At 43.0% G+C, this 19438-nt stretch overlaps 1 pseudogene; it reads right to left on the bottom strand.

Annotated features, from left to right (window-relative positions):
* Window positions 1–6324: 6324 nt before the first annotated feature.
* LOC135206796 (box C/D snoRNA protein 1-like) overlaps window positions 6325–19438 on the bottom strand; it is an 85479-nt pseudogene continuing 72365 nt past the window's right edge.

Here is a 19438-nt window from a genome sequence, read left to right as displayed (position 1 = left end):
ACAGGGAGAATAGACAACTGAGCGGCGGAGCAGTGGTACGTACAATCCGGCGTATAGCCTGCTGGCTGGTGTGGATTGGCCGACCCACCTGGTCCAGAGGACCTACGGGCCAGGAGACATATTAAAGAGATTACACAAAATACTAAGCAACCAATCTCCTCCAACTAATCCCCCTGGATAAGCTATATGCTCTAGCGGTCGTTCATTGGTAGATTACTTGAACTGCGAGCTAGCTAGGCAGCGCCGGAGCAAGACCAGGGCAGGGGGTGTTGTGTGTGTCAGGAGGAGAGTGGACAAGTCGTGATCGCCTGGTCTCAGCAACCGATCAGTGAGCCACCACCTTTCGGGAGCTGTAACAAGCCTACCACTAAAGGGGGCAGAAGACTGTAGACCAACTGACACCCTAAAGGGGGCAAAGGCCCAGTACACACAACAAGACAAACACAAAATAAATGATGAGGAATTACTGGAAGAACTGTGGAAAGAGGAAAAAAGGGGGGGTGACGCACCCATTAAGGACCCAGCCTAACCCTCCGAGATCGGTATGGATCCAGTCAGGTAGGCTAGCCTGGCCTCCAAAGGACTTCATGAAGTGGATGGGTAGAACCTAACGGAAACCCTCCAAAAACAAAAAATCGAAAAATTTGATCTGGTCAGGTACGAAAGGTCTAGGCCCTACAAACATGACATGAGAGGGACTCTCTGCCTGGACCGCTCTCCCAGCAAGCATAATAGCCTAGGCAGGAGGTGGTAAGAGTGGGCGAAAGGGTGGAGGGCAGGGAAGGGTATCGCAAGGGCTTCCAACCTCACAAAGAATATGAATATTTTATCATAACCATGCATATAATCGAGTGCATTACTGACTAACATCGAAAAACACACTAAAAAAATGCATGCATGAATACCGCGACGAGAGAGAAAGAGAGGAATCGCCCTCTCCACAAAAAACTGGGTACTATAGGCTAGCCTAGAAGCCAAAACACACTACTCGCGAATAAACATAAGAAAATAAATAGTATACGTACGAAGGGGAACCAACACGCTCCTGAGGACTGAAGACAAAAAGGAGGCCACAAAAGGCTAGAATAACCTAAGATAAATATATAATAAGAGACCTCAGAGTACGTCAGGAGCGAGTTAGGGCCTACAACATAAGGATAAAATTGTAAAACCAATGCTCCAGAAAACGACAGGAGCCAGAATTAATGATGGGTATAAGAAAACAGTAATCTAAACAGTGACAACGCAAACAGTGAGGTAAAATTCATCATAAATAATGAGAAAAAGACGCACATGGCGAATGATGCACCCAAGATGGCGGATGTAAAAAGAGCGTCACCCCGGTTCGCGAGAACTAAGGGGCCAAATAAGGGCTAAAAAGGAATACATCGTGCCCACACGATACAAAAACGAACAATGGGATACTCAACTTGGATGAAGAAGCTTGGGGCTCTAGGGCAGACATGCTTCATCAAAAAACACAGGAAAAGGGCAGCGAGAAAAACGTTTGCGGTCCACTATAGCGTGCTAATACAGGAATGTAGCCTTCAGGCGGGAGTTGTAGTAGTAGCAAGCAGAAGGTAGATGTTTTGTAGTCCTTGAAATGGCACCTACCTAGAGGGGTTTTGAAGGGAATCTTCTAATTGCAGAAAACCTGTGGTATGGCTTCCACTCGCCATGTGTTTTTATACCGACACCCTATGGTGAGCGAGCTGAAGGTAGTAACTTCAGCCATTCCATTTAGCTTTTTCTCTGGTATATTTAGCATCTATTTATACCTAGAAATGCGTGCTACAGGAGCATTTCCCCAGCCGACACAGGTCGAGCCCAGAAAAGTCCTTTTCAAGGTCTACAATAATAAACTGTCAAAACTCCCTTTCCATATAATGCGCTCCAGGAATGGATATTTTACCACTCTTTATTACTACTATCTGAATGCCTAAGGCAGTAATTACCTGCTCATATATGATATAATAAATTAATATATTTCAGGAAAAATTTATGCTCTTAAAATGTATTTCAACCTAAAACTCAGGCAAAAAAACAAATGTACAGAAGTGAGATAACAAAAGCGGGACCTATTGCAAAAGATTTACAATGACAATTTATGGCACACAGCAACCTAGCTAAACTTTTTTAGGTTTGCCATTTCACATAAAAAATAGTAATTCAAGTTTAGTTGTTTCCAAAATATGGGGTAGGTGCATATACAAGCACCAGTCTCTACAAGTTGGTTTGCTTCTAGCAATATTGACTTTGATTAGTCAATATTGCTTCAATACCAATTTAGTTATTTTTTTTTTTTTTTTTTTTTTTTTTTTGTTTTTTTTTTTTTTTTAAATTAAGGCTGTTAAGCTAGTGCTGGCACGTTCCAGCCATTCACCTCTCAGACAATGAGAAGTGGGTGTTGGAGGGGTTGGATAGCAAGATAAAAGATGCAAAAGATAAAGGAGAGAGAGTACAAGGGTCTTGAGGTGGAACTGGGAGAAACTCCACTAAGAAGTGAGATTTAGAGAAGCTGGTCAGAAAATTAAAAAAAGGATGCCGAAATGGAGCTAAAGTAAAAGGATAAACAGTGGGTGCAGCTAGGAGCAGGAAGGACGCTGCAAACACCTTTTAGTAAGGTCACGTGCACTACATGAGGTACGAACTGACAGTAATTATCCCACAGGGGAAAGGGTAAATAAAAACAAAAGAATATCTAGCTTAAACTGAAAACAACATTCCTATACACTGCAGTAAAAAAATATTAAGATGTATAAAATACTTTTATGGCCTAGAGTTCTCCTGTAGGAGGACTGTTCAACCCAAGTATTCATCTAGCAGTTCCTTATTTGCTTCACTCATTCATTTGTCTCCACACAGTTTTGCCTGGATAAGGGCTTCAAGTAGCCTATTCATTATGCATTTAAAATGTTTATGGTCAAATAGGAGTACAAGAGGTTAAATAAAAACCATTACAACATTCAAGCATTTATTTACAAAAATATACATTGCTGTATTTAAATTTGTAGGATAAATGTGAGAACAATCATAAGAAATAAAGGATATATGGTACAAATAAATTTAAATTCTTGTGGAATGGAAGCAAGAACCGATAAAATGGACTGGGCATAGTGGTCAAAGATGAAATGGCAAAAGATAAGATCAAGGTGAGAAAAAATGTAACAAGGAAGTTTAAAAGTATATTAGTAAAGGTAATGCAAATATTCTTTGTATACTCACCATAATAGGAAAATCAGAAGAAAAAAATGGGTGATTTTGGGAGATGTTATCAAAGGCAATATCAGAAGTGCCACAGTAAGAGAAGATATACTGGTAACATGTCTGGTTCTGAGGATGTCATGGGAAGACATACATTGTCAAAGATTCAAGTTGCTAAGCACTGAACTTTGTGACTGAAAACCAGATTATATTCATACCAACCAATCACCTATATATTTTCCCTCATTTGCGGTTCTTGAATGCTATATGTACTCACAGCCTTTTGTCTAACTGACAGAAGGATGGTAATTTAATGTTGTAGGTACCACCTGGAACCAAACATATGTAACACACATATCTCTGGTTGAAAAATGACATCCCAAGACTCATGGCAGCTAAGAGAAGTATTATTGATGGTTTTTTTTTTTTTTAAATTGTTTTTATTACTTAAAATTAAAGTTTTTTTTGCCATACCCATGAGCCACAGAGTGATCTCTTCTAATCTAACAGACAATTTCCGAGATACAGAACACTGCAAAATACGGTTAAGGTATTAGCTTACATCAACCTTTGCAATTTATATACCCTACATGCATTAATGGTTAAAATAAAAATATAAGTAATTCAGAACATTTCCCTTACCTCTTGATCAATGAATGTCTGACTGAAAAGGTCATAGCCTAGGGGATACACCAATGAAACTTTAATATATTCCTCATACATAAATTTTTGTTGTCTATAAGCTTTTACTCACAAACGAGTGATGAAGCCTTTAAACTACAACAAACTTATCTTTGAAAGAGTCTGAGTTTTTTCTTTGACCCTCTTGCGCACAGGGCCGAAAATATAAGGGTTGTTTGTAAGGTACCGGACGATTTTCCCCCGGGCCAAAAAGAACATGCACATGGAAAAGTTTTTTGGTAAAATTCAGTATGTCCAACTATAACTGATATATGTTTCTGGTTACTGTATTATATCGGCAAATGATTGAATTATTCCCTAAAGCAATCAGAACACCTTTATGAGGCTTAGAAGTAATAAAAACGGTGCTGAATGTGATATTGAAAAAAAAAATTCATAGATTTTTTTGGAAATAATCATGAAAATTATAATCATTAGGCTTGGGAGTTTGTTTTATACGTAAATTGTGTTGAAATGTTTGATCTTTCACATGGAAGCAATAATTTTGCAATAAATGTGTTTGCTAAAGAGCTGTAATTGATTAAGAAATGCTAATTTTTTAAGAGTGCAATTTTAAGGTTTTCCAACCTCCTGATGTTGACGTTTTGTATCATAGCTAAGTAAGCTAGCGGCGTCGGGTTTGTGTTTTCTTCGAGATTTATCATCTTGACCCAATGGCATCAACTACGTCTTCTATGATTGATTCATTTTTTTCGTGAATTTTTCCAGAAAATAACTTACACATGACGCACCTGGCCTGTCATCTGTGCACTTCCAGAAAAAAATTTATTGACGCACTACACGTCAACAGATCATGAAAGGTTAATTAGTGCATACAATGCAATGAGAAGGTCTACAAGAGTTCTTCCAACACTCAAAAGATGGTATGTGTGAGGTGTGATATCTGGTAATGACTGGCAAGCCATGAAAGTGCCTTTTATATAACTAGAATTGGTGAATGTCTGTGGGACTGACTACCAATAGGCTACCATTGATATGCCTCAGGGAGTGAGGGCAAAAGAGCACTCAAAAGGTTAAATGGTCATGACTGATAATGTAAGTTTGAGACAGGTCCATCCAAGAGCAGCTATCATTACAGTCACTGTTAAATCTGGACTTTGGAGCTGTAATGCTCATTAGGGTTCATAGGGCAGACAGAACTGCTATTGATCACAGTTAACTGCTCCTTGTTGTCACTGTTGTCATCACTATCAAAACCTTAACAATGGATGCAGTCCTTCTGCTTTGTGCAGTCTGACTGAAGCCATAAACTATGAGTGTCTCTGATGAAGGCAAATGTAGACAGGCATTCCAATACTTATGGTTCTCACAAAGCAGCTGGTTGTGGATTCTCTGCACTGTATTAATACTGTAGTTGGACCATTAAGAAAGCACGAATCTGACACCTTAGCCCAATGAAGGGATTCCTTTGAACCCTGGATACTGCATCATCAGTCACAGCTACAGTCACTAAAATAAAATCAGTTATTACTGGAGGTGCAGTCACAAGTAAGGTCAATTGGGGGGTCGAAGTGGGCTGGGCAGTCAGAATGTATAATGGGCAAGGAAGGTAAGGACTAGACATGCCAGGCAGTGAGCCAACTAAATACTGACAAAGCATGTTAGGAGTGGGTAGGGAGAAAAGGAAGCTGCAAAGTGGAAAGCACCAAAAAGTAGTTATAGTGGATAGCTTGCAACTGACATTGGACCAGTCTGGCACATCACCTAAATACTGACACTTCTTCACTGCTAAAAGGTGACTCTATAGCTGACAATAATGAAACAATAACTGGAATATTACTAACAATAATAAGACGCATAATTCTCAGAAAAAAATACTGTGATTAGTACTTTGCTAGCTTTCACTGCAATGACAGCTAATCAGAAGACCACAACAGCAATGGCAGTACTTAGGTGCAGAGATTACCAGTTGATCCCTTATCTATGGTTAAACAAAGTAAAATGGATAAAAAGAATGAGGAATTATTTAATAAATAATGAAATTAAAAAATTGTTAAATTGAAAAATAGCATGATCAATCCTGTAGGAAAGTGCTGGGGAAAACTTAGATCAAGCTGTTACCAGCACTCCACTCTTCAATACATATACTGTAGTACAGTATGAGGTATATAGACAAATAACTGAGTCTAGGGGTTTTAAGGCCATAAATGTGGGCAAAATATATGATTGATTGGCTCTGATGAGAAAAACAGTATTTAAGAAATGAAGACAGAATACATTGGAATTCAGTTTGAATACACAAGAAAGATGGAGTGAGAAAACTTACTCTACATATACCTACATGGGAAATGGATGACATAAAAACCATTACTAACGATGATTATGATGATAAATGATGATGATGAATGCCACTTCTTTCTAAAATATGAGTTAACGAAATGAGAAAGATTCATATTCAGAAATATCCTAAGCTTTCATCTACCTCTTCTTTTGCTCTTTTTCACAAAACAAATCGTCATGATCATCAGCTTCATATTCAAGGTAAGAGTGAAATATGATCTCGAAGAACAACATAAAACTACAGGATACTCAATGACAGTTTTATTTGCCATGTTCAAACGAAGACTTTTTTTCACAAAAACTTCTTCAAGGCAGGCACAGATCCTTTCTCATTAGTTTGCATCAGGACAGCGACTTTCCCGTAAGAAGCTGAATGATAAAAAGCTAATTTTTCAGATTCTTCTAGACTCAAACTGTCATTTGGCTCTAAGTACTTAGAAAGAAGTTTGACAATAGTGGTGTTTTCATCTACATTTCTGTCAACAAATGTTACATCTGCCTGATGAAAAATCCATTTCACATGCCATCTGTAAAAGGAGAAAATTGATAATTGCAATTTAGGGGTTCTATTATGATTTACTAGTACTTATGGTTATCTGGCATCAATTTTCATTGATACCATTTGATATCAGTACATCAAAAAAGACTATCGTTTGTACACAGGAATGGGATATAAAATTTAGATCAAAGGCCAGTACTAACAGGGAATTTGAGAGTAAAAATTTGTTTAAGATGTAATAGCAGGAAAAACCTTGCTGTTACAATATGAAACAATTGTTATGAAAGTGTGGAAAGTATGATTAAAGAAAAAGAAAATGAACCGAGGTACAGTACTAGGGGTTGAAGGGATGCTGCAAAGAACATTAGGTAATGCCTACAGTGCACCACATGAGGTCCAATAATGGCATCCTACAGGGAGCATCAGTAAATGGCTAATTATCATCTTCATTGTAAATCTAGTCAGTGGACCCTACATGTTAAATATGTTATTGTCATGATACAATAAAGTTTTATGCATACTTACCTGGCAGATATATACTTAGCTATAGACTCCGTCGTTCCCGATAGAAATTCGAATTTCGCGGCACACTCTACAGGTAGGTCAGGTGATCTACCGCCCCGCCGCTGGTGGCGGGAATAGGAATCATTCCCGTTTTCTAAGACAGATTTTCTCTTCCACCTGTCTCCTGAGGGGAGGTCGGGTGGGCCATACACCGTATATATCTGCCAGGTAAGTATGCATAAAACTTTATTGTATCATGACATAACATTTTTATGCATTCAACTTACCTGTCAGATATATACTTAGCTGATTGGCACCTTTGGCGGAGGGTAAGAGACAGCTAATCTACTGAAATAGACAGGAAACAACATATGTTGTAGGTAATAAAATTAAAAACCTTGATTCCTACCTGTGTTAGCGAAAGACTTCATGGCTACTGCCTAGGAGCCCGAATCGCTTCAAGAGCCTCAGCGAGGTAGTGACCTCATGCTAAGAGTTCTTGATGGTCGCTTCAGAACCTTAGGATCTTTGTCAATGGGGTCCTATCCACTTACATGACAAAACACCTTGCCTATTGGCATGATCATAGAGCACGACACTAATCCCGATCACCTGATCCTCATTGGGGTTAGTACTACGATTGAAGGAGTCATCCCCCGACATCCTTTCAAGCAAACCCACAACTCAACAACAATATTAAAACTAATTATTAAAATATAAAAAACAAATTTAAAGGATCAGCGTCTGCTCCATTTCCCAGCATAGTATCCGCTGATACATAAGGTCCAAGAGAGAAACATTTATCGTATGTTATTCTAACATCCTTTAAATAGTGGGATGCAAATACTGAATTGCACCTCCAATAAGTTGCTGCTAAAATGTTTCTCATGGACATATTCTTCGTAAAAGAAAGGGAAGTTGCCACAGCCCGGACTTCGTGAGCTTTCACTCTCAGCAGCTTTAAAGAGTTCTCTTGGCAATTCCTATGAGCTTCGGTAATTACATTTCTGACAAAGAATGCCAGTGCGTTCTTTGACATCGGTCTCTTGGGGTTTCTTACCGAACACCAAAGACCTTGTCGACATCCCTGAAGCTGTGTCTTCTTTTCTAAATAAAATTTTAAGGTCCTGACTGGGCAAAGGGACCGATCCAACTCTCTTCCTACCAGAGAAGAGAGTCCCTTGACTTCGAAACTTCTAGGCCCAAGGTTTAGAAGGTTCTCATTCTTCGCTAGGAAAAGATCCTGGAAAGAAATGACAGCAGAGTCTTTTCTAAATCCCACCCGAGAGTCCAAAGCATGCAATTCACTGATCCTCTTAGCAGTTGCTAGAGCCAACAGGAATATGCATTTGCTAGTAAGATCTCTGAATGAGATTTTATCTATAGGTTCGAACCTTGTCCGACATCAAGAACTTTAGGACAACGTTCCAGGTTCAACTCGGGGGAATTGATGATCTCAATTTCTTAGTCTCGAAAGACCTGATGAGATCATGAAGATCCTTATTATTCTCGAGATTCAGCCCTCTGTTTCTAAAAACAGCTGAGAGCATGCTCCTATATCCCTTAATAGTTGATACGGCCAATTTGGATTCTTCTCTAAGAAGAGGAGAAAAATCCGCGATTTCGGTTACAGAGGTATTGGAAGAGGACAGCTTCTTCGACCTACACCATCTACGGAAAACTTCCCACTTCGATTGGTAGACCCGCAGGGTAGAGGCTCTGCGGGCTCTAGCAATTGAAGTTGCCACTTTCTTTGAAAAGCCTCTCGCTCTGACCAGTCTTTCGATAGTCGAAAGGCAGTCAGGGAGAGACTTTGGATGTTTTTGTGGAACCTCTCGAAGTGGGGTTGTCTGAGCAGATCTGTCCTGTCTGGTAAGAGATCTGGGGAAGTCCAAGCGTCCATTCCAGTACCTCTGTGAACCAGATTCGGGAAGGGCCAAACAAAAGGGAGCAAATTAGAGTCATTCTCATTCCTTCCGATGACAAAAATTTTCTTACTACTTCCCCCAGCAATTTGAATGGGGAAAAGTGTATGCATCTATGCCTGACCAAATCCATGAGGAAGGCATCGATCGCTGTGGCTCTGGGATCTTCTTCTAGCGAGCAGAAGTTGTCTATTTTCCTGGAGAGGAACGTGGCAAACAGGTCGATCTGGGGTCTCCCCCAGAGTGACCATATTTGTCTGCAGACTTCTGAGTGGAGCATCCACTCTGTCGGGAGAACCTGGTTCTTTCTGCTCAATCTGTCTGCCCTTAGGTTTTTTACTCCTTGGACAACCTTGTACGCAGAATAATGCCCCGTTCCTCTGTCCAGGTTAATAGAGCTCTCGCTATTTCGTTCAGAGAGAAAGAGTGAGTGCCCCCTTGATTCCGGATGTAAGCCAGAGCTGTGGTGTTGTCGGAATGACTTGAACTACCGCCTCTCTGACTTCCGCTTCGAAGTATTCCAGGGCTAGATGAATTGCCAGGAGTTCCTTCGCATTGATGTGCAGAGTAGTTTTGTTGTCTGGTCCAAACACCTGCTACTTCCTTTGGACCCAGTGTTGCTCCCCAACCTGTTTCCGAGGCATCGGAAAACAACACTCGGTGAGGGTTCCGAATCAAGAGGGACACCCCTTCGTTCCTTGTTAATGGGGTTAACCACCACTTTAGGTCTGATTTTATCCCCTGTTGGATGGGAAAAATGTCTGACAAGTCTCCTGTCTTTTGACTCCACATCCTCTTTAGATAAAATTGCAGAGGTCTGAGATTTAATCTTCCCAGGGAAATGAACTGCTCTAACGAGGAAAGGGTGCCCAGCAGACTGAGCCAGTTCCCTCGCGAAGGTCCGGTTTTTCCTTTCCATAAAGAACGTTCGAGATTCTTTTCTAAGGCCTCAGAGTTAATTCTGTCTTGAGATGGAAAACGCCCGAAAACCCCGATAACTCCATCTGTATCCCCAGATAGACTATGTTCTGTCTGGGGATCAATTGTGATTTCTCGAGGTTCACGAGCAGTCCCAGAGATTTTGTCAAGTTCAACGTCTTCTCCAAGTCCTTCAAGCACTGAATTTCCGATTTTGCTCTTATTAGCCAATCGTCCAGATAAAGGGATATATTTATCCCCTCTAGATGTAGCCATCTCGCAACGTTCATCATTAGCCTCGTGAACACTTGAGGGGCCGTTGAAAGGCCGAAGCATAGGGCTCTGAATTGGTATACTTTCCCCTGCATCATGAATCGGAGATATTTCTTCGATGATGGATGCAGGGGGACATGAAAGTATGCATCTTGTAGATCTAAGGAGACCATCCAATCTCCTGGACGAAGAGCCGCAAGAACCGATTTTGATGTTTCCATAGAGAACTTTGTGTTCTCCACAAATCGGTTCAATGCGCTCACATCCAGGACCGGTCTCCACCCTCTCGAGGATTTCGGAACAGAAAAGACGGTTGTAGAATCCTCGGGAATCCGGATCCCGCAACCACTTCGATGGCCTCCTTTTTGCAACATCTGTTCTACCAAGTTGCAATAATGCTTCTTTCTTGGCCGGGTCCCTGTATTGGGCTGACAGTTCCCTCGGGTTCGTAGTCAAGGGAGGTCTGTCTCGAAATGGGATCATATATCCCTTTGTTACCACGGAAAGGGACCAAATTTCTGCCTGTCTCCGAGCCCATTCTTCGGAAAATTTCCGAAGTCTGGCTCCTACCGGTGCTTGAAGGACTGTTGTCTCATTGAGCTCTCTTGATAGGTCTGAAGGAAGGCCTACCTCTCTTCTGCACTCCTCTCTTCTTAAAAGAGGGTCTGGCCGAGGTACTTCCTCGAAAGGGCTGTTGAGGAGCCCGAGTCTCTCTTCTTAATAGGACCCGAAGTCCTCGATTTCTTTGCAGATTGGGCCAAGAGATCTTGTGTGGCCTTTTCTGTCAAAGAATGAGAAATATCTTTTACAAGATTTGAAGGAAAACAATTGGTCCGACAGAGGAGCATACAGAAGAGATGACCTCTGAGTAGGAGTAACTGCTTTCGTCAGAAAGAGCTAAATAAGACTCTCTTCTTCAGAATACCAGTACCAAACAGAGAGGCCACCTCTCCTGATCCATCCTGAACCGCCTTGTCCATACAGGAAAGAACACTATGAAGGACTTCTGGACTAAGAGATTCCTCCTCTTGTGTGGCCAACACCCAAGGGACCAGTCTAAGAAGTTAAAACTTCTAAGACATTAAACAATCCCTTGAGGAGATGGTCCATCTCAGAAGTCCCCCATGTGATCTTTTGCTGATGACAAGGCTTGTCCTAGACGAATCTACCAGATTCGAAAAAATCTGCTTCGCGTGTACGGGAGAGCTAGACCCCGTGGTTTGCCCGTCTCGTACCAAATTCCCTTCTTCCCTGATAGTCTGGAAGGAGGGCAGGTAAAGACTGTCTTCCCCGCCTTCTCCTTGGATTCAAACCAATTTCCTACGAATCGGAGAGCCTTGTTCATGGAAATGGTTGGCTTCATTTTAATAAAAGATGATTGTTTCGGGACCTTCGTGCTTGTAAACAAGGACCTTGGAGAAGGAGGAGCAGTAGGGCTTAAAGAGTCCCCAAACTCTTGAAGTAAGAGGGCTGCCAGCGTCTTGTAATCTGACAAACCCGGAGCCGAGTGATTTTCCGAGTCCGAAATCTCTTCCAAATCCAATTCCGAAGAGGATTGTTTATTTCCAGTAGGAGACTGGCCTCTTGCAACATCCACCCCACTCTCGCAAGAACGACGACCGCTTGTGCGATAACTTGCGTCCCTACGAGAGATAGGTTGATCCTGCAAAACGACCTTATCCTTCTCCTGGCAAGAGCGATGGCCCGCTTGTGCGACACCTTTCTCCTCTGTCAGACGAAGGATGTCCTCTCTATCGCTTTCTCCGGAACGACCTATGTCCTGACAAGGAATACGGCCGCGTTGTGCGACAACTAGAGTCCTTGTCAGGTAAAGGTTTATCCTTCCGAAAGCCAAACAAATCTTCCTGGCTTAATTGTCTTTTGGAAGAAGTTCGTCTCTTATTTGTCATTGCTCATTGCGTTGGACGCTCATTGCGCCGGGTGACGCTCGTGATTCCTTGCGCCAAGCTGGCGCTTCTGGGCGCATTTCGGGGCAGGGTGGCGCTTCCGGCGCTTCTGGCGAATCTGGCGCATTTCGGCCAGGGTGGCGCTTCGGGCGCATCTGGCGCATCTGGCCGCCTCTGGCGCTTCTGGCGCATTCGCCAGGCTGGCTCTTCTGGCGCATATGGCGCTTCTGGCTCTTCTGACTCGTATGGAGTCTCAAACTCATCTGGCGCATCTGGCGCATTGCGCCAGGTTGGCTTTTTTGGCGCATTTTCTTCATACTCCTCCGAGTATAAGCCGAAACTTCCGTTTCTTCTTTCTTTCCCTTCGTCTTCTTTATAGGAAGGAAAGAGTCCTTTCTCCTGGGAGTTTCCTTAGTAAAAACTCCTACTAAGGCTGAAAGTTGCTCCTGCACATTTAGGATAATTTTTGCAGCCGCACTCTCTTTTTCCTTCCCTGATTCAGGTGAGGAATGTCTCGAAGCGGAAGGAAAACTCCGATTTCCGTTTTAGGAACCAATCTCCTTTTCTTCTTCTCACAAGGTGATAGATCGGAGAAAAGCTCAGGGCTTGAATCCAAAGTAGGAGCCTTCAACTTCTCTTTAAGGGGCGTGACAGTTCATCAGAACTCCATCTCCTTACATTCGGTGAAGAATCTGACGAAGAAAACACTTCTTTAGGATGCTTTTTCGATAGCGATCCTTGGCAGTTCGGGTCGTCACAGAATCTGCCGAGGGGACGCCTGATCGGTGGGATTCTCCGTAACCTCCGTAAGGCTTTCGACATTCCTTCTCCTCTGGGCCTGTGAGCTTGGAAGAGGTCTAGGCCTGGGAGCGAGACAGACACTTAATTCACTATCACTGTGCTTACCTTTCAACGTCAGCATTTGACGTTCCATCCTTTGTAGCGCAGCTTTAAGATCTGCAATTTCCGTTGCCGGATTTGCAGTCTTAGTACTAGAGGAAGAAGATAGAGGTTTAGGGTTAGGTGTTAATTTAATAGGCTCGTTAGAGCGAGACCTACTTACGCTTCTGGAGGAAGCCTTCCTAGCCCTATCCATATCTAATTTCCTTAAATATGAATTTAAATTCTTCCATTCTTCCTCATTCATATTTACACATTCATCACAGGTGTTTAGAAATTGAACATTCATTCCTTCTACACCCCTTACAAACTGTGTGAGGGTCTACCGAAGCTTTCGGTAGCCTCACCATGCATCCCTCATTTACACACTGTCTTCTAACCGTAAAGCTAGAATCCGACATCATGAGAAATATCCAAAACTAAGTCCTAAAAAAAAAAACAGTCCACGAAAGAGTATGCCAAACCAAAGATCCAATACGTCACCAAAATAACCGGCTTAGAAGATCAATAGCGATGAAAAAATACGAAAATCAAATCAGGAGTAACAACAACAATGTGTGTCACGGCCGATAGAGAAAATCTGTCTTAGAAAACGGGAATGATTCCTATTCCCGCCACCAGCGGCGGGGCGGTAGATCACCTGACCTACCTGTAGAGTGTGCCGCGAAATTCGAATTTCTATCGGGGACGACGGAGTCTATAGCTAAGTATATATCTGACAGGTAAGTTGAATGCATAAAACCATGTTGTTTTTTAGCTCTCCCAAAGTACATGTTGGAGAGTGATTATTTCCTATAGTATTGCTTTCTTCAATGCACACCTAGCTCAGCCTACCAAAATCCAATATTCCATATATCTTGGAGGTCAAAAGTATGGTATCTCTACATTATATTTTGAATACATAACCCTTGATTTCTTCCAAATCCCCATTGTTCCTACATGAATACAAACCGGTCTTTACATATGGGCTTAACTTTCAGCGAACTGGAAAATCTGGCTGTTAAACTTTTACAAGGTGGTTATGGTAATAGCATCTCGCCTATGGTGTACAGTTGCAAGGAGGTGTGTGTGGAACTGGCCTCCCTTTCCTGTCCTCCTTTCTCTTCCAACGTGCAGAGGAACAGTAAAAGTACAGTCACATGCTGGACTGAGTATCATTTCTATAATCTAGCTCTAGTTGGACTAGCAAATGCAAAACCTACATTCTCTCTGGCAAGGGGAAAGAGGAACTGACTATGAGCAAACCAGTTAGTTATTCTTAGCTTTATAGTCTTCAATATGTGGGTTTGATCTAAACCTTATCAAATCAAGGATACTTACATTTCCTTTAATTTAAAATGTCCAGAAGTGTGACAACTGAACATTTCTCTTGTTCAATAGATCACAGGTACAGTCTCCTTCCTTTGCTCTTTCATGACCAGAAGAGACTACTCAGCAAGCCAAATTATCAATCAGTTTAGATTTACTCAGATCCACCCTCCAAAAGTAAGGTCTCCCATATGTAAAGACCGAAATGACAAATTTTTAAAATAATTTGTATTTTTCATACCATGCAAACCTAAGGTCTTTACATAAAGGGCCCACCTCTTACCACCCTTCTTCATAGAATTGAGTGCACACAAACTTGGTGGGCATCACTTCTGCCCCTACCATCGTAGCTTTGCCACAACAACCAGAGGTTTAACGGGCAGATTTCCAGCTAGCTGAAAAGTTAATCCCATATGTAAAGAAACTCACGTTTTATGTTAAGAAAAATACAAATCACTTTAATAATTCCTCATATTACAACTGTTTTTGAAAATTATTAACCTTACATAACACCACATTTATATTTGACAACATTAAAAGACAAATATACCCCTATTTTCATTGCATTTATTATTTAAAATATTTTGCAACACTTCCAGAGTTTTATCACAAAGATACGATAAGTAATCTGTAGACTGAGTTACCATGGAAGACTGATAGACTACTCTCATTAACATCACCAGAACTTTTCAGCAATTTCTTACTCTATAACTCTAATAGTACAATGTGCCAATTCATAATTAATCAAACTGAAAATTCTTTAGTATCTCTCACGTCTTTTGATTGTTTCGGGCATAGAATTAAGCAAAAACCAGGGGTCCTATGATTTCCAATAAATTTCAATCTCTATTCAAGATAGATTTGGCACATTCTGAAGTGGTCAGATGACTATTTTTCAGATCTGATAATGTGATCAGTAAATTCTTGATATTTCCTCAGATTCAAATAAAATGATATTGTTAGTATACAATAAAGTTTTGTACATACTTACCTGGCAGATATATACTTAGCTTAGGTCTCTGACGCGTCACGACAGAAAATTGCAAAACTCGCGGCACACGCTACAGGTAGGTCAGGTGATCTACCTTACCCGCCGCTGGGAGGCGGGTTGTGTAAGAACAGTCCCCCTTTCTTGTCAGGTTATTTTCTTCCACCTGTCTCCTGAGGGGAGGCTGGGCGGGCCATCAATCGTATATATCTGCCAGGTAAGTATGTACAAAACTTTATTGTATACTAACAATATCATTTTTGTACATGAACTTCCCTGCCAGATATATACTTAGCTGATTGACACCCTTGGTGGAGGGAAAGAGACACATACTTACTTAGAAAGTGGGGACAACACATGTTAAAGGAATACATAATATAAACCTCTGGTTCTTACCTGATTTAGGCAGAAGACTTTGATAGTTACTGTCTATTAGTCCGCGTTGCCTAAAGAGTCTCAGCGAGGGCGTGACCTATGGCTGAAGAACTCTTTGGGTCTACCAATGGGAACTGAGTCCACTTACTTGGCAGAATCCAAGCAGGATCTGGTCAATGGGGATCAACCCGCTTACATGCCAGAGCCTATCACTACCAATTGCAAGGAGCCTCAAGCACAACCGATCACTAACCAAATACTAACATTAGTATACGAAAGAAGGAGCTGCCTCCCCTGCAAACCTCCTTCGTACAACCAAAAAACAAAAACTCAAACTTAAAACTAACAGGGAAAAAGGATTAAAAAGGATGTGTTTCAGCTCCCTGCCCCAGCACTGAATCCGCCGATACGTAAGGGCCTAGCCCAAAACACTTATCATACGTAATCGATACGTCCCTTAGGTAGTGATTAGAGAAGACTGATTCACACCTCCAAAAAGTGGCCTTCATAAGGTTTTGTAATGACAAATTCTTCTTGAAAGCCAAAGACGTCGCGATGGCCCGTACTTCGTGCGCCTTGACTTTCAGAAGGTTAAACTGTTGCTGATTGCAAGAAGTGTGTGCTTCTCTAATAATATTCCTGACAAAGAATGAGAGTGCATTTTTAGATAAGGGCCTACTGGTGGGGTCTACAGAGCACCAGAGATTGCTCTCATTAGCAGCAAGTCTTTTCTTCCTCTGAAGATAATATTTCAGGCTTCTCACCGGGCAAAGAGATCTCTCCTCTTCTGTCCCAACTAAGGAGGATAAGCTTTTGATTTCGAAGCTCCTGGGCCACGGCGAGAAGGGTTTTCATCTTGGCTAGGAAAGCCGGAAGAAAAGAGCAAACCTCGGGAGCCTCCTTGGAAACCTACCTCACCTTCTAGAGCCTGCAGCTCGCTGACCCTCTTCGCTGACGCTAACGCACAGAGAAAAAGAGTCTTCATCGAAAGGTCTCTGAACGAAGCAGCATGGGAGGTTCGAACCTTGAGGACCTCAGGAAGAGCAGCACGACATCAAGATTTCCAGCTAGGCACTAAGGAGGAGGTTCTTTTAACCGTTTCAAACGATCTGATTAAATCATGGAGGTCCTTGTCCTCAGATATGTTTAATCCTCTATGACGAAAAACTGAGGAAAGCATGCTCCTGTATCCCTTGATGGTGGAGACAACCAACCCGCATTTTTCCCTCAGGAAGATAAGGAAATCTGCAATCTGAGTCACAGAGGTACTGGAGGAGGAAACTTTATGAGTCCTGCACCAGCGTTTAAAAACATCCCACTTCGACTGGTAGACTCTAGATGTGGAAGGTCTACGTGCATTGGCAATAGCCCTTGCAGACTTTGCCGAAAGCCCTTAGCTCTGACGAGACTCTTGATAGTCTGAATCCAGTCAGACTGAGAGCGGGGAGGTTTTTTGTGAAACCTGTCGAAGTGGGGCTGTTTGAGCAGATCGACTCTTACAGGTAGGGGATCTTGGGACATCCACCAGCCATTCCAGTACCTCTGTGAACCAGTCGTGGGCGGGCCAGAACGGAGCTATCAACGTCATCCTTGTTCCCTCTGACGCTGCGAATTTCCTTAACGTTTCCCCTATAATCTTGAAAGGCGGGAACGCGTAAAGATCCAGATTCCTCCAATCCATCAGGAATGCATCTATTGCCACTGCTCTTGGGTCTGCAATAGGGGAGCAGTATAGATCTATCCGCGCATTCCTGGAGGTCGCAAATAGATCGAGATGGGGCCTGCCCCACGTCCTCCACAGCTCCTGGCATACGTCCGCGTGCAGAGTGCACTCTGAGGGAAGGACTTGATTCTTCTGCTTAGCAGATCCGCTCTGACATTTCTTTCTCCCTGTACGAACCTGGTGAGAAGCCTTATGTTCCTTTCCTCTGACCACAAGAGGAGCGATCTCGCTGTCTCGTACAGGGAGAAAGAGTGAGTCCCCCCCTGTTTCCGAACGTAAGCCAGGGCTGTAGTGTTGTCGGAGTTGATCTGAACATATTTCCCTTTTACAAGGGGTTTTCGAGGTCTTGAGAGCTAACCAAATCGCTGTTAGCTCCTTCTTGTTGATGTGCCAGGACACCTGATCCCCCATCCAGGTGCCTGACACTTCTCTCGACCCGAGAGTAGCTCCCCAACCTTGTCCGAAGCGTCTGCATACAACACTAGGTTGGGGTTCCGAACCTGCAAGGAAAGGCCTTCCTTGAACAATAGAGGGTCTACCACCAACGTAGATCCTCCTTTATCTCTTGCGAAATCTTGAACGCAAAGTCCAGGCCTTGAGATTTCCGATCCCAGTTCCTCGTCAGGAAGAACTGTAGGGGTCTGAGGTGCAACCTTCCTAGAGAAACGAATTGCTCCAGCGAGGAGAGTGTCCCCAACAGACTCATCCACTCCCTCGCTGTGCATACATCTTTCTCTAGAAAGATTGCTACCTTCCCCAAACCTCGGGTTATCCTCTCTGGGACGGATACGCCCGAAAAACCTGAGAAGCCATCAGAATCCCCAGATAGATACGCTCTTGACTGGGGATTAGCTGTGACTTCTCGAAATTCACTAGCAAACCCAGAGAAGCTGCTAGATCCAACGTCACTCGTAAGTCCTCCAGACATTTCTCCTTGGATTTGCCCTGATAAGCCAATCGTCCAAGTAGAGGGAAATCCTCACTCCCTCGAGATGAAGCCACTGGGCAACGTTCTTCATCAGTCCTGTGAATACTTGGGGGGCCGTGGAAAGGCCGAAGCATAGGGCCCTGAACTGAAAAACGTTCCCTCCCCTCCCCCACATGAATCTGAGATATTTGCGAGAAGAAGGATGGATCGGCACATGGAAGTAAGCGTCCTGAAGGTCCAGCGACACCATCCAGTCCCCGGGACGAAGAGCTGCTAAGACTGATGACGTCGTCTCCATAGCAAACTTCCTCTTCTTCACAAAGACATTCAGGGCGCTTACGTCCAGAAACCGGTCTCCATCCTCCTGAGTTCTTGGGAACTAGGAACAGACGGTTGTAGAACCCCGCTGAAAGAGGGTCCTGAACCATCTCTATTGCCTCTTTCTCTAACATGAGCTCTACCGCTAGAGCGAGGGCTGATTCATTAGTGGGTCTTGTATTTGGCCACCAGTTGCCCTTGGAGTGGTGGTCAAGGGTGGTCTCGAAATAAAGGGAATGAGGTATCCCCTCTTGATGATCGGCGAGGGACCAGTTGTCCGCCCCCTTTCGTGCCCAGACATCTGCAAAGTTCAGAAGTCTGGCACCCACAGTTGTCTGGAGGACACCCGAACTATTTCTTGGCCCTAATAGACCGGGAGAAGGTCCTTCCTCTTCTAGGTGGTCTCGAACCTCTGGAGGAAGAAGAGCGAGACGAAGGTCCTCCTCGAAAGGGTTCTTGCCTACTTTGAGCCTCTTTCTTCGTCTTCTGCTGAAACGAAGGTTTCGGAATTCTAGCCGAGCGAGCTAGCATATCCTGCGTCGCTTTTGCTGATAACGAGCTGGAGATATCGTTAATAGTCTTCTTGGGGAAGAGTTGCGGGGAAAGCTGTGAATACAGCAAGGAAGCTCTCTGTGCGTGAGAAACCGCCTTGGTAAGAAAAGAGCAGAAAACGGCCCTCTTCTTTA

This window comes from Macrobrachium nipponense, chromosome 31 (assembly GCF_015104395.2).
Source record: "Macrobrachium nipponense isolate FS-2020 chromosome 31, ASM1510439v2, whole genome shotgun sequence".
Lineage (NCBI taxonomy): Eukaryota > Metazoa > Arthropoda > Malacostraca > Decapoda > Palaemonidae > Macrobrachium > Macrobrachium nipponense.
This window is presented reverse-complemented; position numbering and strand designations above follow the sequence as displayed.